This window comes from Aulonocara stuartgranti (genome assembly GCF_965226115.1).
Source record: "Aulonocara stuartgranti genome assembly, chromosome: 7".
NCBI lineage: Eukaryota > Metazoa > Chordata > Actinopteri > Cichliformes > Cichlidae > Aulonocara > Aulonocara stuartgranti.
In genome coordinates this window covers 23,730,646-23,755,734 of record NC_138945.1, presented here as the reverse complement: position 1 = coordinate 23,755,734, position 25,089 = coordinate 23,730,646, and the positions used below count along the sequence as shown (strand labels likewise).

Here is a 25,089-nt window from a genome sequence, read left to right as displayed (position 1 = left end):
ACCTATTTCATTTTTGTTAATAACTGTGAGTACTTTGGATTATTCACACGCTCATGCCCAGTATTTAGGAAGGCAACACCTGCAGAAAGCAGGATCATATATTATGTTGTCAATGCTTGATGTATGATTTCAGATTGTTCGCATTAAGTTCTCTTGTGTGTGTGTGTGTGTGTGGGAGGGGGGGGGGGGGGGGTTGCGGGTGTCTGTGTGGTACGCCTAATTCCCTCCAATTTATTCCTGACTTTAATGAACCTGTTAATATATATAACAGTAAAAGTATTGTAAATGCTTACTTATTTTTATAATCAAAGGAAATGTCAACTAAATTTAGCCAAGTATTGAAAATACTCAGTGCTGAGTAGAGTGATCTTTTTTTGTAGTAAAAAGAAGCATCATCATTTTGGCTGTATATACATGCAAACATAGAATTAACAATGTAGCTGTTTCATGTGTGTCATTTTTAAAGATTTTTGGTTTGTTTATATCAACCAGTCATATTTTAGAAGCTTATTTTTTTCCTTCCTTCTAAAATAATTTAAAGCAGCTAATTAATCTCATTCTACAAATGCTAAAAAAAACCCCTTAAAGTAGTGTAAAATGCAGAATCTAATTCGTACACCTGAAAAGTAGAGGTGTAGTGGTATTTGTTAATATAAAGTGCAAATGAAAGAGGGGTAAAATTAGCTTTATAGTCCTTCAGCTTTGTAACTTTCATTGTACCTGTGACAACTGGAGAGAAGGGATGTTTAAAGAAGCAAATGGTCTCTCCATGACTAAGGATGGCTTGACAGGTTATATCTTAATCGTCCACTTTCCTTCATGTCCTCACTCATTCCTCTTGTCTCTTTGTCTCTGACCAGTAGCACAGAGCAGGGCTTCAGAAGTCAGAAGTCACAGGTCCCATAACAGAGACGGCATATCATCAGATAGGGGTATCACCACCTCTAGGGCCTCTGTGTGCCAGCAATTGTCTCTGGTCTGGATTAGTTTTTGTATCTAGTTACAGACTTTTATTCCCGTGGAGTCAAGTTCAGCATGGCAATGAGGGCCAGCAGTGCTGCTGAGAGCCCAGTGATTTATGTGTTGCTGAGTGAGAGCAGCAGGTTCAAGTCAGAGGTCTCTGGGCAGGATAGCTGCCATATATGTTTGTGTATGTGTGTGTGTGTGTGTGTGTGTGTTAGGATGTGTGAGAGAGAAAGTGTGTACTTTTCACAGCCTCACGCTATAAACTTGAATGTGTGTATATGTGTGAGACGCTGCATGAGGGCCAGTCCAAAGTTCTCGGCAGGGTGCCCTAGTCTATTTGACTTGGAGTGGCTCCATTTGTTTGACTGTGGGCATGCTTGGAAGGCTTTTGGTGCTGTAAAAATAATGACTAGCTCTCAGAGGTGGAGTCATCTGTGTATGAGCTGTGCTGATTGGTTGACGTGAGACACTGAATGAGGAGTTTTGATGGCAGAGAAATTTGGAGAAAAATTATGCATGAATTTGTTCTGGCAGCTTTAAAATCACCCTTCAATGTCCTTACAACATTAATCATGTGGCTTTGGAAATCATGTGACATATTCTTGCAAAAGTGGAAGAATGCATATGTCCTCCAAGGCCCTGTGATTTAATTACTTAGACACACAAGTGAGGTCACCACCTTGTGTTAAGGTTTCTGCGTTTTTTCTCTCTGAACATTTAGTGATTGTTTATTGAAAACAGCAGCAACCTTGTCTGCGTTTTGATTTTAATCAGAGCTGAAAAATATTTAAAATTTTCTCACTATGTGATGATACTGTAAACATCTATAGGTGGGATTTTTTTTTGGTTTCATTTTTGGTTTAATCCTGGGACAAATCAAGAAAAGTACTGAAGATATTTAACACATCTGATTTGTGTTTTTTTTTAAATGAGATCCCAAATTTCCAATTTCTCCCACCTTTCTTTCATGTTCTTTCTTCCATGTTTCCCCTCCAAACATTAAATGTAAGAAAACTTACAAAATTTAAACACATAGTGAATAGAGCAACCTGTTGCAGTCATACCAAGATTCGGCAAAGATCTAGTTAACGCAGTTTGAGTGCAGGCGATCTCCATCCACCCATATCCATATTCCTTTGAAATATGATGTCCTAAAAATGCAGCCATATTTATTCTCGATGGTACGTTTTGGATCCCTAAGATATTTTAAAATGGGGCATCTGTCCTCTGGCCTGGTTAGCCATCTGGATAAGATGGGACAGGGAGAAGATGTTAATGCACTTCATGATGAGAAAGGAGGACGACACCTTTGACCTTCCCTAGCCTTTGACCTCTGCAGCCAATACGAAGCCACTGATGCTATGGGTTTCCTATATCCAGCATATGCTGGCCAAGCCGATTCCCGATAAAGAAATTCTTCATTTGCCACACGTGGTTTATATAGCCACTCTCCCCTGTTGTAAACAGCCAGGCAGTAAGAAAATAGATATTTACTTCACAGGCTTTCTATTTGATTGGAGAGAGAAAAATTGACATGCATATTGGATATGTTGCTTTTGTATTTCCACAAATGCTAATGCAGAACTGGTTGTAGAGACCAAAACAATTCATACATATAACACAGATGTTGAGATGGGATATGTCTGTGTATCCTACAGTAGTTTCTGTTACCATTCCCTTACATGTGTAGAGGTGCATGAACAAGCAGCAAAGATTGAGCGTGCACATTTTGCCAACCGACCACAGTTTCAGTTTCCTGTCACAGAAGCTCACATCCACTGCTATGTAAGAGGATCTGTCCCTAAATCACAGCTGCACTTCCAGGAACCACCACTAGAGTGACAGGAAGAAAATCTCCTGTGCTTCCCCCTTTATGGCTGTGACGGTTACAGTAGTCAGTACATTGACATTTATATAGTGTTTCCTTTGGGGTGCAGCCCAGGATCACAAGGTGTCCAGAGATGGTGGCTGGGTGAAGTATGAAGGTGGAGGGCTGATACCTTCATGTGCAATGCTGTGTTATTTGAGACCTTGTCAATAATAACCTACAGGCAATGACAAATATCTAACTATCTATCTATCTATAACTGATGTCCTTCCTTTTGTGTGACCTTCTGGTCTTGAACCTAGGAGCCTTGGGTGGGCAAAGGTGACAACTACTACACTATAGTGCCTCACTTAATAAATTTTGTACACTGATTTAAGAAGTGCTGTATAAATGTAATTTTCAGTTGTTGATTAGAATAGAAAAAGTACAGTATTAAACTCACATGATAGTTTGACAGAAATGAAAGAAACGTTAGCTGTCATTCAACAACAAGTGTGTCCTCATTTTCTTCACACATCCAGTCATACGTGTGATAGGTGGCTGTTCAGGATGCATTTCCAGTCATCTGGCCAGTCCTGTGTGCTAAACATTGACCTTGTGACCTCTGCTCATGACCCCTGACCTGTGATGTTGACCCCTTGTACAGGGGGATGGGTTTCTTATATATCTCGACTGGTCGTCTCCATTGACTACCTGCCAGGCACCTGCTCTGAGAAATGAAGCCAAGGCGAATGCCTCTCTTGGGAGTCTTTTGGGCTCACCCGACAACAAGGCCTGGCTTCAGCCCTGCATTTGAAAAGGCTTTGAGTGGCCCTGGTAAACCAATCTCCCTAATTATCTATTGAAAGAACATTCCTTTTCCTTGCCCAGTCATTACCTTGATTTCAATTGCTGAAAAGTAACGTGGAGGAGCTAAAAAGAAAAGAGGAGAAGGATAGAATGTGGAAAAACATACATGCATGCGTGTGTACATACACAGAGACATATAGAAATGAAAGAAAAGATCATACATCTTGCTGATTTAATTAAGGTTGATTGTAGGTCAGAGGGAGCAGATTTGGGATATAAATCCAGGATACCGTGCAGGTCAAGGCAATGAAGAGAAACTAAACATGAAAATATTGCCTTTAGCTCGATTGTGCAGCAACAGTAATTGCTATTAGGGCAGGGAGCTAGGGCATGTGGCCACAAATCATTACTAGTGTGAAACTATAATATTTTTAACTGTCAGTGATAATTGCAAGAATGTAGTGATGGCTAACCATCAGTCATAAAAAGCTAAATAAGGCCTTTATTTCATAGACAGAAACAACTCAGTCTTCCAAAGGCAGGGGGGAAAACATATTCTAATAAAAAGTGAAATTTACAAGAACACAACGAATACATTGTAGAGGAAATACAGTCCAATTTTTATAACTAGGTGTATCAGAAAGTTTACAATCCCTTTCAATAACAGGCTTGGGGTATCATACATGGTTCTTGCATATTGCATCATGTGATACACTGATGATGCGAACCTGGATATAATTGGCAGTTTTGCATTAAGAGTTATGCACCCCTGAAATGACATAGTGGGATCATGTCTCTCGGAGGTGCTAAAACAGATGCACCCTTTTAGTGTCTACTTATCAGACCCTGGTTCTGTACATTTTGCTAATTAGTTCCTGTAGTTTTTTTTAAACAGTGCTGTTTATTATGCTTCACAATTTAATTAAAATTTTTTTTAAAAGAAACAATCATCCAAATATCCGCAGATCCCATAACAACCCACTTTAAAACCAGAACAGAGCATGAGCCTGTTAGTTAAGAAGGAATTTTAACAAAATGGATGTTGTTGCTGTGCATTAGGTGCCTTTGTTAGGGGTATCTACACGTTGTACGGCTGGGTCAAGAGCTTGGAGACACTCACTCAAGAGCAGGCTCTCGGGGCTCTAGGGCTGTTCTCAGGAAGCACTAAAGGCTTGCATGCAGTTACCATGTAGTGGATGAGATAAGGGGGCACAGAGTTGCACTTTGAAACTAAATATAGGTTATGACAAGCAGTATTTTGTCCTTCATTCTCATAATGCCGCAGTCTCAGACTTATTATTTTTCTAATGTTGTGCAGTTAAGTTGGTACTCTAGTAAGCATAAGTGCTTTGACATCTCTTACTGAAAATAAAGAGTTAAAGAGGTCCAGTAACACGGGTTTGCATTGTTCCCGTGGGTTTACATATACATACAGAAAGCTCAGTCTTGGGTGCTAAAATTTTCTCAACAAACAAGAAAAATGAATATAAAACGGTTAACGATGTATAAGCAAATTTGCTTCTGTATCTTTAAGGTGATGTGGTGGTTAGTGCTGGAGACAGGCTTTCTTTAACACCCCCCCCCCCCCACACACACACACACACACACTCACACACACACAAAAGTCCAGCCTTTGAACTGCCCTGAACGACTGTCTGCCTTAAGTTCTTTAATCTCCAGCGGCCTGTCTCTTCAACATCAGCACCTCTAAATGTCTTCCTACTTTCAGACATCTTAACTGTCTTAACCCTCTGATCTCAGAACACATGCACGCGCACACACACACACACACACACACACACACACACACACACACACACACACACACACACACACACACACACACACACACACACCATTTTATTTTTCTGCTTTTCCTTAGACATCACACCACGTTCTGTTTTTTTCTTTACACTTTTAAAATTTGTGCATTTCAAGCATTCAAAATAAAAGTCTTTACTACATGCTATGAATTTCTTTTTGCCACATTATTATTAAAATTTTCACTCTTACTTGCAAGTGAACAACAGCAATTATCCTCTTCTGTGAAGATTAAGTCATTATCAAATTTTACGACTCATGCTTTGGTAAAACCCAACAAACAGTTATTTTACGATTCTATATTTGGTTTAGTGGATTTTGAGTCATTTCATAGCGAGTTTAAGTGCATAAGCACATTGTTTTGTGTGAAGTCAGTCTGCTCTGTAAAACACATACAATGTCCAGTTTTTCTGAATAAACAATTATCTTACAAAATACTCTGTCTCTATAAATTCTTTTCACAATACCTCAAAGTATGACAAATATTTGAATGTTTTTCTAAATCACTGAATTACCTCAAAAATACCAAGAAATGCTGAGATTTACCTGAAAGACTGATTTCATGGAAATAAAAAAATACGACCTGTGTCTTTGGGATCCTCTTGTTTTTTTGTCCTCTTGTTTTTTATTGAAAGATACTAATCATTGTGCTGACTGTTACTTCTGGTGCCTCTTCTATAGCTGACATAATTTGGCATGTAGCATTCATATAGCTGTAATCATAGGATCGTAAAGGACTTATTTTTCAGAACAGTGAGGATGTTTTCTTAAATGAAAGGTTTCCTTGCAATTCTGATAAGACTGTCCCGATGATTAAACAAAAACAAGTATTTTTTTCCTGAGGGGAAGGTTTTCATATTTTCCCAATGGCAGTATCTCTCCAGAATTCCACAATGTTTTCATATTTGTAAACCCATCTTGTTAAAGATGGGAAATACTTTCGATTTCTATTGAGATTTTAATGGACATCTCTCTTTTTCCCCCCACAAGGTGGTCTCTAACCCTTGCTTCTTTTACAATGAACACACGTCTCCCAAGTGTAACAGTTCCCATATTCACATGCCCAGAATTTCTTTTATGGATGCCTACGGTCACAGTTGATCCCTGTTACCTCTGACATTCCCTTATGACCTCTGACCCTGACCAGAACAAGGCCGCCAGGCGTCACCATACAGTTACAGTGGTCAAAATAACAGACCAATATAGTGATGTGGTTTTATTCTCAGCAGCTGTGACTATGCTCACAGCCTCAGTGTGGTTCCTGTCAGGAGCAATAAGCGCTGTGACTTTCAGTTGTTTCGCCTTACAGTTATCTCTTATGGAGCCTCTAGGCTCCTGTCCTCTGCACCAGCACCAGAATACACAACTCTGTCACTGACATCACACAGCTAAGACTTTACAAACCACGCGTGCATTATATACACATTTGTGCATTTGTAAAATTTCACATGTACACATATTTGAACACATGGGAGCAGTCCTCATGAGATTAGACCCATTACATCAGCCTTCAGAGGTACTCCAATAAGCTCTGTGTAGACAACGGTTCCTCAGTCACATCATTTATCATCCAGGCCAGGACCACTTCAAGGCCCTGAGAGGTGCATGGTGCTGAGGTCAGTGGTGGGGGTGGATCTCTCTAAAGAGTTAGCAACATGAGTGAGGGATGAGCTAACAGTGTTAAAGTTACCATAGGTGTTATATGTAATCATTGGAGGGTTTCAAAATTCAAGTTTGATGGCTTAAAAAAAAGGAAAAAAGATTGAGTGCCACAAAAATCTGGTGGTTAAAGGTACACGTGCTAATCAGTTCATTAAACGCTTTGATTGGCTCAGAAGTTCAGAAAACCTATTTCCTCAGTTCGGGTAAGTTTTTCTCAGGTCCTCTCTGTGTTTTTAACACTAAAAACTGTGCACGGTTCATGCATTGCAGTAGTGTACATGCACTGGTTCTTCATTTCCTCTTGGTGTTCGGATCAGTGACAAGAAAGCAAGTGTCTGATTCACTTGGATCCTTTCATTCAAAAACGGATCCAGCGGGTGTTCGGTTCAGTGAAGTAAATCCTTCATTCATGAGCTAGATTTCTCCCTTTCAAGCCAGACAGCGTCCCCCCTAAGGAATAGAAATGGCTTTAACTTTTCCATGCTTTGTCAGAGCTGTAATGAAATCCATTCTACCTCGGCAATGCTTCAAACTGATCCACCAGCAAAAAAAAAAAAGACAAAAAACCTACAACTGTAGATTAAGATTAACTTTCATGAAGCAATAAGTCAGTACTTAGTAGCTAAACACTTCCATGTACATCCCATTCCTCCAGCTGGCTTACGATAAATGCATTACAGTAGCACCTTAAGGCACCGTCAGTGTCATCTTGTATTTCATTTGTTTATGTTTTTGAATTGATTTGATTGATTAATTTGAAGGATTAGATTGTCAGAAGATTTTTTTTTCAAATATCAGACTTCCACGCTCAATATATTCTCATACAATTCAGTTTTCCTCAGAAGAGGATGATTTAGCAGTGGCATCACATCAGTCACTACTGCTCCTCGCTTACCCCTTAGCTTTATGGATGGCTGAGAGGACTGTGAAACTTCTCTTACCTCTTTGTGAGTGTGTGTGTGTTTGTGTGTGTGTCTGTGCGCATGTGTACTGTGTGTGTATGAATTGGAGGTGGAGCTGTGGGGTGAGTGATGACACCGGTGGTGTAATCCCACCAACATCTGCTTCTAATCTGCAACATGAAAAAGACACTCGTATGACCCCGTACGTGCCCCCAACCATCTTCTACCCCCACCCCGCTCCTTCTGCCTGATGTTGCTCTTTCTCATTTCAGCCCAAATCAAACAGTGTATCGAGTTACGAAAGATTTTGACCACAACTTGCAATCAGACATACAAAACAGGGAGTATACATTTGTTTTATGTGCATTCTTCCGTTCCCCCGCGCTGTAGTTCGGGAATTCCACTCAGTCTGCTGCTTACTGCACGTTTTGTTTGAGCTGCTTTTTTTCCTTCTCTTTTGAGACGAAGCGCAACAAAAGGAAGCCGAAAGTGTCATTTTTTTCCCCATAAAGCAAACCTGTTAGTTTTCAACATTTAATTTTTCACAACAGTGACAAAACAAAAGTAAACAACATCAAAAGCGACGACAGCTTCTACGAGCAAAGCCCTTCCCTTTTTGAAACCCCTCCAGGTCCAAATCTGTGATAACATAGGAAGAGGAAAAAAGGGAGCAGTACTCGGAGCTGGAGATTGTGGGTGTATGTACAGCATGCGGGGACTTTCCAGTGGATGAAGATTGCCTCACTAGAGGAAAGTATTTATTTAGGAGTAATTGAGAGAGAAATACCTCTGCAGCCAAACGCACAGCTAAAGCAGATGAGCAAGAAAGGGATGTGGGTGATTGAAACACGGCTGCAATTTGTTTTAACTGGCTGTAGAAGCAAGCATGGCAGAGCTCTTAGGGCTTGGTAGTTGTAAATCTGGAGCCTTTCAGGAGAGTTGTCGGTTCATAACCTTTCTTTTTCTCTGTCCCTCCCTTACGCCTCCCAGGGGTACATTTAGCTGAGGAAATGGAGCTTTTCTTCCCTTTATTTGGCTTCCTTGTCACAGGCAAACTCTCTTTCCCTCTCCCTCTCTTTCTCTCCCTCTTTTTCTCTTTTTATTTCTTTTGGCGTCTGACAAACACACACACACACACACACACACACACACACACACACACACACACACACACTTGCCATGACCCACGTTTTTGCAGGATCCCCTAACTGTTTCTGTCCAAACCAGCTAAGCCAGGACAAGGACACAACACAGATATACATTAGAGAAAAGCACTTCCCCCTTTCAACAGCAGCGGCTCTGGGATGTTGTGTAATTCTTCCGTGATCTGCGTTGTCTCCTTTTTCTTTTTTTTTAAAGTGTGTGTGTCCATTTGTACGTTAATTTCTATCTGAAAGACACGTGTGTTGCTTTCTTACATTTAGATGGAAGTGATAGAAATGCATGCAATGTTCAAAGGGTGTTTAAAACAAATGGCAAAACAACAGAAAATAATGAAAAGCACCTTACCTATGTGTAGTTTTACTTCAGGTAAGTTGTTTAGAGATGTCTTTATTTAATTTTTTTTTTTTTTTGGCCAACTACAAGTAAATAAAATGTAATTAATGTCAGTAATGACGGTGTCCTGTGGTCATTTTCACCATCAGCATGTATTTGCTGTCCAGTTAAAATCATACATGTCCAAAATAAGTGATTTTGATGTTTTATAAATAGAAACTGTCTAAAAGGCTGAATAAGGGATTTATTTTGGATGAAAACTTCTGAAAACAGGGACTTTTGTGTTAACCAGAGCTATTATTACATGGCTTCCACAAAGATATTTTAACTTCCAACATTTTCTGCTTGCTCATCTCTAACAAGTGCTCCTTTGTCATTGAATGAATCAGTATTAGTCTTTGTAAAACCTTTATATGTAAAAAGAAATGTATTCAATGCGATTTCAGTATTCCTTTGTTCATTCTGCTAAATGAAGTGCTTTAAATGCCTTAAAATAAAGAAAAAAAGGAAAAAAATATATATTTTTAAGTGGGAGCCAGAATCAGGAGTAACATGAGATTATAACTCTGAAAGCACAGAGGTTGTCATCAACCCAGCAACCCTACAATAAAAGTAAACAAAACAACAACCTGAGCAGCTGAGCTGTACACATAACCACAATGACACCAACAGAAAACATGTCATCATCACAGAATATGCACACATTTTACCGAACATCCTGAAGCTCTGCTAAACCAAACCATCAACTTCTCCCACACTCTCACTCGGGAAGCTGGTATTGAGTGGCAGCTGCAGACTGCAACAGAAAAATCTATGAAGATATTATTTGCTATCTGGGTAATAAAGGGGAAAAAAGGTACACGTTGCCTTTGCCATTGTTAATATTACCAATCCAACACTGTGACACCTACCCGTGCATATTTCTTTTCAACATGCTATAATGGTAAATGGTAAATGGCCTGTATTTATATAGCACTTTACTAGTCCCTAAGGACCCCAAAGCGCTTTACATATCCAGTCATCCACCCATTCACATACACATTCACACACTGGTGATGGCAAGCTACATTGTAGCCACAGCCACCCTGGGGCGCACTGACAGATGCTAAATAAAATAAAATAAAATAAATAAAATAAAGATTGTTTGTATGTGAGAATTTATTTGATTTTTATTGTGATTTAACTCATCTGTAACCTGCAACCGTTGGTGGGAACGTGTGAGCGGATCTCCCTGTTCACACCTCAGGTTCAAGGCCTCTGCCTTTGCCAACCCATTGGCCTGTTTTGTCATCTCCTGCCTCAGAACACACACGTCCACAAACGCACACACACTTTTTCTCCTTCACCCCCAATATTGCCTTTCCTGATTCCTTCCTTCCTACAGACCACTGACTGAAAAAAGTGCAAGTCTCTGTGGTGGTAGCAGCATTTGTGAGTGAGTGAGAAGCGCACAGCTCTTTGGGATGCAGCAGTGTGTAACCCTTAGACCTGAGCGCTTCTCACTCACCGCTGCGGGTCAGCACTCAGAGTTTACACAGGGGGCAAAGGTGTTAATGCTACATGCTTTAAAGAAGTACAAGATGTCTTCACTTCAGCTCTAACAGGCACTGTGGGTAAAAGCTGGAACTAATCTGAGGTGTGTGTGTGTGTGTGTGTGTGTGTGTGTGTGTGTGTGTGTGTGTGTGTGTGTGTGTGTGTGTGTGTGTGTGTGTGTATGCGTATGTGTAAAAGAGAGCATAAGAAAGCAGTGAAGTAGGTAAAGTTTAGAGGTGGTCTCGCAGTGTAACTGTACGCCAACATTGTTTCTTCAGCACAAATAGGAAAAGGGCTTTCGCCTCTTTGCTGCATTTTGATTTTGTGCCTGTTTAGAACAAAGAAGGCCAGTTATTGTGCAGTGTGAGCACACACTGAAATAGCCTGTCGCTGGCAATTAAAGCAAAATGGGGAAAGCAGCTAATACGTAAAGATTGTCTACATTATCAGAAAATACAGTGTTTATGAGAAAACATGTACATATGTCTCCTTTTGATTCAGTGCATCCTTTTGACTTAAACTTAGGTCATTTTGGGTTTTTTTTTTACATTTTGCTCGTTACCTTATTTTGCTTTGCTCTTCATCTGCTTCGGTGATCTTCATTACATCGCATGAGCAGAACAGGCTCATTATTTGTTTCATGCATACTAAGTAATCTTTTAAAGTCTAATTGATTATGTGCACATGATCCACTCCAGAGAAAGCAGAGTAAAAGGAAATGGAAAACAGAGCGAAAGGAAAAGTAGCCATTTTTTTTTAATCAATTTCATAACTTTAACTTTGCCCTGAATTGATTATGTTTTTGCTTTTTTTTAGCAATAAAATAGCCACCCAGAAGAAGCTGCATGCACGTTTGGTTCAGCAAAACTAGACTTAGGTCATAGCACTGGTAATGAATGAAAACACATTTGCGAGCAAATCAATTTTTATAACCTTTGCGTGTTTATTAGATATTCTGAGGCAAATGCAATAAAGTGGCCAAAGCCAATATTGTATGCCGTGAAGGCTGGTGGAACAATTCCAAACGGTAATGTCACCTCCAAGGACCGAGCACAAATATTACACATTGACTTAAGGTTCAAATCAAAGTGGTGCGTTTTTACGACCATATATGCTTCCTTAAACCCACACGAGAGCGCAAATGACAAAATGCTTATTTTTGTGCGATGATGTTTTTTTTTGTTTGTTTGTTTTTTCAGGGTTGGACGCAGACGCAGACAAACACCTTCTAGTCCAAACATACGTGCACACAAACACAGTCACACGCACGTTGTCCCCCTTCCACAGCCAAGGGAAGTAATGAAAACAAATGGCAGAGTTCTATTCCCACTGGGACCTGAGGAGGAACTTAGTCATCAAGCTAATTTTATTCTTGTCTGGCTCAGAGACTCCATTTCCTCTGGGTGTTTTTACAAACGCTGGGCTGCACCACGCCATCGGCCAGTGATGGATATGAGGGCCTGATGGCCGGATGGCAGATGCTGGCCCTGTAACTCAAGCTCCAAACACTTGCTGATGACCCCCCTTGCACCCTTAGCATTCCTCGCTCAATGCAGAGTAGCTGCTTGTGTGTGTGTGTGTGTGTGTGTGTGTGTGTGTGTGTGTGTGTGTGTGTGCAAACTTGTACTTTCCAAACAAACTGTACTTCTATTTACTAAGCTTAAAAATATCATAGCCACACAGTTAGAAGATGGAAATTACTGTTTGCATATTAATGCTCCAGTACAAAACCATACAGTGAGTTTGTGCGGTGATTGCCTTTCTCAAGCAAGTAATTTTTATACATATTTAACCTTATCTCACTGTTATCATCATCATTTTAACTATTTAATGAATTTAGGCCAATATTTTTTTTTTAAAACATGGTCAGTAAAATTAATCAAGTTGATTCAGTGAAGTAGGACCTAAAATCTCAAGGATGTTGTTGAATACTAATATTAAATAGAGTAAATCTACCAATCTTGCAGTTTAGTTAAGACCTCTATAACTCTAAGTGCATCCGATTACTCCATCTTTGCTTCCCCTATATGCTATGAATAAGAATCATGTTACCAGCAGTGGCAGGCTGTAGTTTAGCAGCTTAAGCAGTGAGAGCTCTGGTTTCTGCTGCAGGCTACTGTGTTGAGAGGCTGGTTAAGCTTGCAACAAATTCAGATTATTATGTAATTTGTTGTTGGACTTTTAGTCTCCATAATTTCCCAAATATTTGTTGGAGTTGCTGTTTTTGTAAAAAAACAACAAAAAAACAAAAAACAGTGACTAAAATCAGGAATAAACAATAAAACCTAATGAGTGGCTGTAAATCTTTCTGTATGTGGCCACAATGCATATTTTTCAAAAAATGAAACTTTACTTTACTTTTTTAGCTGCAACATCTGTGTTTTAAAATGTTTTAGCACACAACCAAAATCCTGTGGTGTGTTTTCTTGAGATTCAAGCATAATGGATTGTTACGCTTCATCTAAAAAGCTACGTGAAACGTTCCTTATTATGTGCTGATTAAAAATGAATGCTAAAAACTCTAATTTTGCCTGAAGTTACGGCTAAAGATGGATGAAGCATGTCACAATGCTTCGTTGGGTGAGCTGGATTAGCTGGATCAGCATTACATCTTCCCATCCTCGCTCGCACCACAGTCCCATTCTGTGACATGCACACAGCTGGGAGCGGAGGACACTTGGGACAAAGCAGAAAAAAAGCCAAATGGCCTCCTGTTAGAACTCCTCTGTTACCAGCTTAAAGCCTTCATTCCAATGCATCCTGCATGGATTATTCAGTGACTCTATACCCTTTTAGTCTTGGCTATGGCCTGCAACAGAAAAAAGAACCTTATTGTTGTTGATTTGTCAGAATGTGGCAACTTTCAGGAGAGAAGGGAAACATTAAAAAGCAATTAATATACTGGTGTGCAAAGAAAAAAGCGGAGTTGCCTCGGCCTCCGGAGGGACTTGGTGTATCCGCAGCCAGACCTAAAAATGCAAAAAACATGCAAAAGATGGCTTTTAGTGTGACTTCTGCAGATGGATGACTGACGGCAGGCGGCGAGGGACAAACAAAGGCAGTTTACGATCAGCATAATCAATGTGACATCAGCACAATAACATAATGTGCGGGGGTGGGAGTGGAGTTGGATGGGAGCACAAGATGCCCTTTTTTAATAAAACTGCAACTTGTTCCTTACGATTACACCTTCCCGATCTTTGCCCGAAAGAAGTTTTTCTCAGGCTTTTACCACCCCACAAAGAAGACTTAACATCGTGACAGGATATCAGTGACACCACTTTAAAAGCAATCAAGTATGCATCTAAATCTCGAGCTGACAGGTCCTTCTGTGCTTCACTGTAAGGAAGGACCCGGTCGTTCTGTTATTACAGGTCGCTCTGTGCGATCCACATTTCATTATAAAGTGGGAAAACCTAGCTTGAAATTAAACTAATCTCGTATTACTTGAAACTGTAAATAACATTATTATGCTTTGTGTAAAAAGCACGAAAGCGGTTTCAGCTGTGTTTCAACCTAGACTGTGCAGCTCTCAGCTACACAAGCTGATAGCTGTGTGGTGAGCTTAGCAGCTTTCAACACATACACATAGGTGGGTGTTGTGCATTATTATGCGCTTAGCTAAGTTTTCTAAAGTAATTGTCACCACAGTTCAAGTGCAGTTTTACACTGTTTTTATACTTTTCGTACTGTAATGATGATTTTTTTCCACCCAAGATTTCCACCACCACGTCCACATACATTGAGGTGTTAATGAAACAAGTATTTTTTGTTGGTTCCTCTCACTCCCTTACCTTTCATTCAGTCCAAGGCTAAGGAGAGTGGAAAGCACTGCATCTAGCAATAACCCCTCAAATCCTGCATGCTACTGCCATTACAATAAGGGAAGAGGAAATCAATTTTGTCTGTGTTTTGGCATTCGAGAATAACCAAGGTAAACGTGCTGCACAACAATGTAACACTGAAAAAATACACACACAGGGAAACTGGAAGTGGCTAACCTTGGTCTGAACACCATGGAAACCGGGCACACAGAGATGATCTGGGAGCAAAATACCTGGAAACTGACGATTTGAAAGCTGGTAATTGAATTAGATGAAAATCTGTTAAAAGCACTACAAAAATTTGTTCTTATTGGATACAAAGTACCTGTATTTGAAACACAAATCCCACTACTAAATCCTGACAATTTACTACTGGAGCAACACTGACACAAGCTCTACAGTACAGGCCTGCACCAGAAGTTCAGTCCGAGCTCAGGAATGACTCATGTCTTTTTTCCTCCCCTTTCCTCTCTTTGCTACGTGATGTGACATGTGCTCCAAAGCCCAGGTGTCATGCTAGCTACATGATGGCTTTTTCCTGCTACAAAACTCGTTTATCATCTAAGGGGGCCTGTTGGGTTTTAACTTACTTTGAAGCACTTGATCCTCCATCTTGTCTGCCATTTGGGGCTCACTGTGTCATGGACGGGGTCACAGGTAGGGCAGCATCGGCGCACACTCCCCCTCGTCCTCCAATCCAGTCAGCGCTTTGACTTCCCATCCTTTGCAGTACAGATAGATAGGGAAATAGGAAGGTTGAAAGAAAAAGGGGAACTAGCTATTGGGGAGTGGGGAGGGCAGCCAGACAGCGTCGGGCAGAGCCGAATCAATTAAGGCACATCAAATCAAGAATTCATGCACACCGAAAGTGACAAATATTGGCTGAGGCGGTCAAAGCTGTCAAAGCTTTCTGGGGGTCTTGACACAGGTTACCCCACCCCAATCATCATCAGGATTGTCATCATCATCTCTCTTTGTCTCTTTATATCTCTGCCCTCCACATCCCCTATCTTACCTGTGACATCTGTCTTGTTTTCTTCACAAATATAATTTCCACATATGCAAAGTGTACATACAACCATATATCTACAAATATCTACAATTTATACTTGTGGAGAAATACTGTGAAAAGCTTGGTGAGCACAGCATAAAACAGACACCTGAAATGTGGCTGTAACCCTAACCCTTTAAAATCTTATTCAAGCTGGTGCTGAACCTAACATATGACCTGAAATTATATTTTTGCATTAGTTTTATTGATTAATACCCTGCCTTGCTAATGCAACCTGCTAGCTATGCCATATCTTAGTCGGTAACTGCATATTTACCTGCAAGTGACAACAGCTTTGGATTCAGACAATTACGAAAGAATGAGGCCTGATTGGCTTTTAAGCCAAAATTTGATTTGTGTTCATTTTCAGAAATAATATAGCAGTATTATGAGTTTTAAAACATAACACAAGTGCAATTTGTTGAAATGGGACTTCTGTATATATATTTTTAACATTAATTTACATATTTATGGTAATGACGTTCCAGCATGTCAGGCTCTCGTTCCTAATAAAAGCTGGTTTTACAGCAGGTCCATTAAAAGCCTTCCTTACCTCTTGCCGGACCGTTCCAGCACTGAATCAAAAAGCACGTAAAAGGAAAATTCTGTGTAAAAAAGGTAGGATACAATAAATCAGTTCAGGCACTCAGATCCGAGCAAACCGCTGAGCTCAAAGTATCAGCCATTACAACATTTGTGGGAGTTATCGGCCCATTTGTGCCCCCTATCTCCCCTTACTCCTCCAGGTCATCCTGGTGTCATCAGCTGGCGTGAGCATATGTCTGACATCGTGGTCTCTATGTCTGTCTGCTTTTCTTTCCCTTTCCCTCCTCCCCTGCCCTCCAATACCCAAAGATCATGTCACCGTCCCTGTCACTTCTGTCGGCCGTGGCCTGGGTAAGGATGTAGCGACCACTTGATATGTTTATATGAGGATTTCGGGGGCGAACATTACCGTGTTTTGAGAGCGGAACATCTGGTGAGGGGAAAAGGTTACAGTATAGGGATACCACTAGAGCCACAGCTCTGCACAGAATTCCTTCCATCAGATAAATCAAGCCAGCAAGTCACTGAGAAACAGGAGGGGCAGTGGAGGGATAAGAGGGTGAAAGGGAGGAAAGGGGCATTACTCAATCTTGCTTTGTACAAGATGGGCTTCTATAAAAATGGGAATCCTGTATTTATTGTGGTGGATTCACTCGGCCTCCTTCTCTCTCTCACTCTCACTGATTCCTTTCTGTAAAAGGTCAGTTTACCTAAATTACAAAAACAATGAGCTTGGTGTGATTTTTCAGATCTCCACCCTGATTTAAACTCTAGTGTCATGTTTTAATCCAGCACTCAAAGGGTTAAAGATTTTGACTATTGTTGCTAGGCAATATTGAGTCAGTACAGATTGTCATCTTAAAATTTTCATTCACTCCAGACTTGATGAGTGATTTAAATGTTTTATATTTTTTTTTAGCATTACATATGTTCACTGATTATGACTCCTATATGTTGCAGCTTCAGCAGATCAAAGAAAAGCTATGTACATCTTGCTAGATACCATTTAGAATGATGAGCATGTTTACATGTCATAAATTTGGTGAGCTGACATAAATTATTTTTGAAATGCAACACTATATCATTCTGCTATGCAATCTGACATTCCTCTTTATGTTTTTATATAAATATGTTATATAAACAGACCCCATGTTGATCATTTTTGGCACATTAGCCGCTCCCAAAAATGTTTTAAATTTAAGTTCATTCTGCCAACTATGCCGTAACTGTACTGTGCCTGGTGTATTATTGGTTAGTTATGTCTCCCACCTGTCAGTATACTTGTATTTGTATCTGTTATTGCTTTTAATTGGTTCTGTGAAGTACTTTGGCATACCTTTGGTTTTTAAATGTCCTATATAAATAAAATTGTATTGTATTGTATTGTAAACTATGTTAACAATGTGCTCTAGCTCCATTTTAATGGCTTTATTTTGTGAAAGCTTTCCCAAGTTCCAAAACATTACCACACCTTAAAAAAATACACATTAGAATATTTAACATAAAGAACTAATCTTAAACATTTTCGCAATTTCAAATGGCAGTTTGTCAGCCTCTCTGTAGGTGAACAGTTTGTCTTCACCAATTCCTTTCTTTGATTTTTGATACCAACCTCCACCGCAATATCCTTCCACCCATCTCTAACTCTCCCTCCTACTATCCATTCTTTCCCGTCACGTTGAGGAAACAGAGAATCGAGGCAGGAATGACTAAAGCACATGTCAGAAGACGTAAGGGCTTCTGTGGTGGCCTACGAGATGAAGCTGTCAGAGGAAATGCTGTCAGTGCGACACCCAAGTATCAAGGGCATCTTTGTGTCTTCTCCTCTTCTGTGCCTGTCCTCTGTTGCCTTGCTTAATTACACTGCATGTATGCTAGTACTGCTATTGTCAGGGGCTTGACATAGCTACACTGTTGGCATGCACAGAGCCAAGTTTTGACACAGTGCCCCGGAGACTGCGCTGTGTTGTTGTGATGTGTTGTTGAAGGGTTGTCTGCAGAGGCAAGCGAGTTGAGATCAAGAAAAAGAGGTCATGTGGTAACTTTGTAATTTAAAATACTTAAGAAAATAAAAAAAAAACATGGATGGGTGTATCCTTTGCAAATCTTTTTAAATGCTTTGTAGAAACTGCCCGTTGTATTTGCATATACACAAAGTATTTTCCTGCCTGTGTACGACTCTTAATCTGCACAAGTGGTACATTATGGCTGGCAGTGGACGCATACCTCACACCTCAGATTGACCAGGAAGTAGTTGACAGCTCTCAGTGCCCTGGCCTGCCGCTAATTTCTCCACTTCCTTCCTGCTAGCCTAACTTAGCATCAATCACCTCTCTCCACTTGCACCGCTAGTGCAGACCAATTTCCTTAATGCTGATTGCACTGTAAACCAACTCTCCTCACTTGCTCCGGCTCATGTTCCGTTTTGCTCGTTCATTCTTCCTTTCTTCCCTTTCACAGCTTCCTCTTAACTTGACAAAGTAATGATTCAACTTTTAAAAGCTTGCTTAGCTGAAATAGATGAATGATGTTTGTATACATTTGCTCAGATTGAGTCTGGGTCGTGTTATGTTCAGCTATAAACTATAAACCCAATCTGTCAATCATTAAACTAGAAACACAGCTTAGTTTGCCTCCTCTTACTTGACAAAAATAGCATAGCATAGCCTACACGGCTGGTAAATCTGATTCACATTTAGAGGCTTCCACATAAAATTCAGAGAACTCAGTGAAGGGGTGAGCTGAGATCCCTGTTTCCTGCTCACCCATGAGAAATTCCCTACAAGTTTTAGAATCATCACCAAGACAAAAACAGGTTTGCTATGTCTCACCTTCCCTGAATCTGTGCACCCAGCCCACATCTGAAGCCAGGAACTGTGCCAGATTGTGTGCCTTTACATACGCCCATGTGTGCTCATGCTTCCTTTTAACTCTGTCTACAAGCCCAAGAGATCCCAACAGGATTCTACCTGCTATAGAAATTCTCACCACTGATAAGAACAAAACCAGACGACAATTTCAGTTGGTCGTAAGTCTTTTTAATTTGTTCCATTAGCGTTATGTGCTAACACAACTGGGATTTTGCCAGTGCCGCAAGCAGTCAAATATACATCTTACCGTGAGAAGAGTTAGACCTAAATACAGCATTCATCAGCTGTCATCTCATCAGTGTCATTCCGACCAATTATGGCATCCAGTTCCAGAATCCCAGTCCAACACACCTTCCATGCAATACATGTACTCCTACGGACTGTGGAAGAATTAGCATAGCATGTTGAAAGTCAAAAATGTAAAATATTCAATTTCAACACAAAGCTGCTTAAAATGACCAAAAAGCTTTCAAAAAATCGAACAAAACATCCCCCCGTTTATACATTTAAAAGTACATGGAAGCTTAAGAGAAGATAAAAGCATAAACATTGTGATAAAATTTGAATTTAGTTTCAGTTCTATCAAGTGACCTGGGAATAAATGGTTATAAGATGCCATGCTGATAGTTTTTGCTCAAAATAACCACTGAATAAAAAGCCTTTCTTTAAATATTACCAAATACAAACATCCTTATTGTTTGCTAGATGTTCAAAACCTAAATCATGTCCCTGAGATTCTGCCCTTTTAAAAGTTTTTTTTTTTTTTTTGGATTTACCTGCTTTTGCTTTATCTTTGTGTGAACTGCATCATGTATGTAAAAGTCTTGAGATCCAGTGGCAGGCTTTTCCCATTGGAGAGATTGATGAAGTGCAGTGGCCAGAGGGCCAAGGGAGCAGTAGTCCCCTGCTGGGACTTCACTCTGACCCACTGAGCACACCACAGTCACACAGGATACATCATTCAATCTGCTGCTACGGCATGCACTCATGCACGCACGCACGCACACACACATACACACACAGGCCTTGCAGTGGACAACATAAGGGCTGTATGGGTAGGAAGAAATCGTAGCTGCTTTAACTCTTGTCCTAATGGCTGGTACAGAGTGGCTCAAGTTTCACTCTTGCTCCAGGGCCCACCACTGACATGCTGCTACATTATGTTAGCCTGTGTTTTATTTGGCTCTGTTTGGTATAGCGTAGTGGGATAGGAAGTGAGGGAGGGGGTGCGGGGAGTACTACTGAAGGCCCAGCAGGAGGGCTAGTCCAACACAAACAGTAGGAGGCTGATGCTTGGTGTTCTTTTTCTTCTTTTTTTTGGGGTTGTATGGAAGCCCCAAACGCAATTTCATTGTTCTTGACAATGACAATAAATAAATAAATACTAAATACTAAATACTTTGCTACACACAAACTGCGGTGTTTCATGCAGTCCAAGCCACAGATGGAGCAATTCTGTCACCATGTTTGTGTGTTTTGTGTGTGTGGTGGGATTTGCAGAGTAAATGTCGACAGGTTCGGTTTACAAAATCATCTGGGGTATGTAGTCCTCACTGTATGCCCTATGTGGAAGAAGCATAAAAGTGTCCAAGGGAGGAGGCACAAATGCTGCACAGTTTTGAGTGGCACGCATGTCACTTCTTGCTTGATGTATGGCTCTGATTGCCATGGTCAGGTTGCCCCAGTTTCAACATATCGCTCCTAGAATGATCACTGCTTATTCAGCCATTGACACTGACTTGTCTGGGACTGCCTGGACTGGCGACACAGTCTGGGAGATTCCTAGAGAAAGCCTCTGGTGCATACACATGCCTGTCTGCTGACACACACAAGCATGAAAAGTGGGGGTTAGGTCGCCCTGACAAATTACCTACATCCCCGGCGCTCTGGTGGCTCAGCATGGGGGAAACTCGATGGCCCAGTAGGAGGTGGGAGGATAAGTGGAAGGTCAGGGAATTGAGTGGGGACAGCACCCAAAGCCAGTGCTTTCTCCAGACTTGGAGGTGGACGTTTATTTTAAGTCCCTTTATCCAATCTTTCAGCACAACCTGTGTTTGAATGTACAAGGGGCACAGCGATTCAAAGCAGAGTGAGAGTTGTAGACATTTATGTGTGTGCGGGCAATGCATGTGTAGAGCAGCGAAGGCCAGCGTTCCAGACTGCAGGGAAAGGATTAGGAGACTGGAATGCAAGACACTCCTTGACCTCGGTGCGACCTTTGAGACTAAATCCCTTGCCCATATCTGTCCCTCATGGGTCATGATCCAATTGGTTACCCCTTTAGAATGCTGACCTCTTATCCACCTCGTCTCTGCCTGCTTGAAACATCTCCATTCACTGATGTTGGGGCCTATAAGCAAGCTCGCTCAGAGGACAACTGCACCATGTTAGCTGTAGACTAGATTTTCAGGGTGCCTGAATAACAACTCAATGCTGAAATTCAAAAACATATTTGTTAATGCAAGCCAACGTTAGGGCGGAATATCACTCTTGTTCTGCCTTTCAAGTGTCTATGTACACCTAAAACATAAATGAAGCGTTTCTCTTTACTCTGTTTTGAAAGTCTATACGCTTTTCCATTTGCAAGCGCGTCGACCAAGAGTGATGGTAATGGAGGTGGAGAGGAACGAACACATCAGAACTGCGAGTGAGTGGCAGTGACACTGAACAGCAGCAAAGAGCTGGGTGGCAGACAATCAGAGAGGCTCTCTTTCTCTTTCACTTAGGTCCCACATGACATGGTTGACTGGCGAGATGAGAGACAGATGGGTGCCTCGCTTGGCACTGAGGGCCCCTGAATAAAATATCACACTTCTGATTAATTCATATTTCGTCTGCAATGGGGGAAAAAAAGCATTATTGTTTTTAGATGCTGTTCAGATGTCGTCTATTGTTGATGCAGAGCCATTCATTAAATTTTTTTTTCTTAAGCTTATTAAATTAGTGATGATTGACGTAATAATTGGCTGGTACTGTTAAGCTGCTGAATTCCAATCACCATATAAATACCTTTAGAATAAACATTATGATTAAAAGAGTGGTAATATTTAAAGTTTTCTAGTGTAGAAATGAAAACTTTTTTTTAAAGCAGTGTAAAATCAATGTGTGCATTTCTGATTGGCAGTTCGGTCTGACGAGTCAAACATTTAAAGCATGTTACAGGTCAGGGGGAAAAAATTCCACAAATTTTCACCCAACACAAGCACTTTAATGTTTCTTAAACCTTTTAAAACACAATTATCTACACAAATCAAATGAACACTTCAAGACAAGACCAACTGGGGCAAGTGGCCTCTACTAACAGAATTTAACTTTACTGTTTCAGCAGCCCTTGAAGTCGCCATCCTCAGTCAAAAGCTAGCTAATGAGTTAGTGGCTGTATTTCTTCTTCAAGACAAGGATGCCTGCACTGTGACGACGTGTGAATGTGTGAATGATGCTGAACTGTCCAATCAAATTCTTAAAGAAGGCAGTTAATCCATATCGACTAGTCAGGGATGCACAAAATTACACCCTGAGGGGCAAATTCCAAGCTGCAATTGAAACTGAGCCTCAGAACCTTGGATTGACTGAAAAACTGTTGGACTGTCCATAGTCTCGTCCATACAATGCATCTGTACAACAAGGTCGATACATAACTATATCATTCGCAAGAATTTAACACATGATCCTAAAACCCTCGATTGACAAGCCACCACTGATAGCACCAAATCACAACAACATTCACCTCGAGGTGCTTTATATTATAAGGTAAAGACCCTACAATAATACAGGGAAATACACAACGATAGATGAGCAAGCGCTTGGCAACAGTGGGAAAGAAAAAACCCTTTTAACAGGAAGAAACCATCTGAAGAACCAGGCTCAGGGAGGGGCAGCTATCCACCGGTTTGGTGTAAGGGAAGGAAGACGGGACAAAAGACACATCTAGATGCTGTAAAACTGATACCCACGACGTGGTGCTTTGATATGGCATATGTGGGATATGTTATTACAGGTCAGCAAAAGCAATGGCACAATTTAGTGAGAGGAAATACTAATTTCCATACAACATAATAGTCATATCAGGGTCATCCGCTGGCTCCACATTAGTTGGTTCATTAGAAAGCAGTCAAAAAGTGCTTAATGTTAGGGTTATCTGGAGGTAAATGAAAATAAAATGTAATTAGAATGGGTGTAGAACGAGGGGGAAATGGAGATTTAAAAAGGAAGTAGAGGGTGACATGCTAAGTAAGCTGTTATGAATGCACCTGTTATCAACTTGTGAGAGTAACAGGGGAAATAAGGAGCAGTAAAGGAAATACAGGCGTGGTAGAATCCAATCAGCAGTCAATCACTGATTTTGAGGTTAATTATCTATAATGGGTATGCTAAAAGGTCACACAGTTATGTCTTCATGCAAGCAAAAGTTTTGATAAACTGCTATGTTAAGAAATAAACGCTTTAGCTTTCTGTATTGTTGTGTGTTGTGTTTTCTTATTCTGTTTAATCTTGGCATTATGACACTCTGAGTGTGAGCATATTTGCGCAAATGAACACACATGATTGCGTTGTCCCCGGTGTAAGGGTGCTTCTCTGTGCATCTGTCTGACAGGGGCAAAGAGAAGCAGCTGTGAGGAGCCTGCAAGCTTCCCCAAAGGTGCCCCTCACCTGTGTCACCTCTGCCTGCCAGCGCCATCAAGGTGCGTCAGTCTTACTGCTCTGGCACCTTTTCACCTGTGGCACTATTCCTCGCTGGCTAGCACACCGCTATCCTCACCCACTGCTCCCCTCCTTGTTTCTCAAGGCGTCTGTCACTCACCTGTCATTTCTTTCATCAACTCCTGGTTTCCACCTTCTTGCAACAGCCCCAACGAAGGCGGAAAAGGAACCATCGGAGCGAAAATGGTGACCACTTTGTCCCAGTTCTAGGCTTTGCTGCTTCAAAGAGTGACACATCACGGAGGTGGTGACTGACAGCCACTTCACACTACAGCATATTTCTCCGCGGAAGCACTGGAGCCTGGAAAATTGACAAGTTAAAGATTTGACATTCTTGAAGATATATATGTATATTGGAATGGTTACATGTAGTAGGAGAGAATGATGAGGTAAAGAGCAAACAGTTTACATTTCAGTCCTGAACTGAACTTACCCTGACACTATTAAAGTTAAACAGACATATGTTGGTACATTGACTGAGCTTGTGCTTCTACTATTCACAAAACAAACAAAAAATTAATTTTAAAAAATAGAAAAAAGAAACACTACTGAATAAAACATCTGGAAAAACAACAAATTTTTTCCTGACAAGAGTAATCATTCTTGCTGCACGTCTTTGGTGTTTGTTCTTTCAAAATAAGTACAAAATAAAAAAGAAGATAGTGAAGGCCTTTTGTTGGAAAACATATTATGGCGGCAATATTTCCCTGATTTAGTTTATATCTTGTTTGTTGTTTGAAAAGAAAAAAAGTTTAGTAATGTTTAATGTTAAAAAATAAATAAATCTATACTTAAAATCTAATAAATACTTAATCTCCCTAATACTTTCACACATGCATTTCTTATACCCCTTCTGGCTGTGAGCAGGAGCCTTACTTTCTGTAACTTCGTAGGTAGCTGGAGGGTTTCTGACCTGCCTTTCTGCTCTGAGGATAATGATTGACGCGAGGCTACCCCAAAGGTCAAAAACACCACCAGTAACAAATTTGCCTTCACCAAGCATACCACACACTGACAGTGTTGCTCAAATTCCAGTCCCAGTGCTGTGTGTAGAAAAACCTCATAGGTTACTTCTTGATTGAGAGGCTGAAGACTAACA

The 25,089-nt window shown here is 40.6% G+C and overlaps 1 long non-coding RNA gene across 1 annotated transcript in view; it reads left to right on the top strand.

Annotated features, from left to right (window-relative positions):
* LOC309711034 overlaps positions 1-25,089 on the top strand; it is a 288,313-nt gene that overhangs the window by 129,886 nt on the left and 133,338 nt on the right. The gene's annotated exons all lie outside the window — the stretch shown is intronic.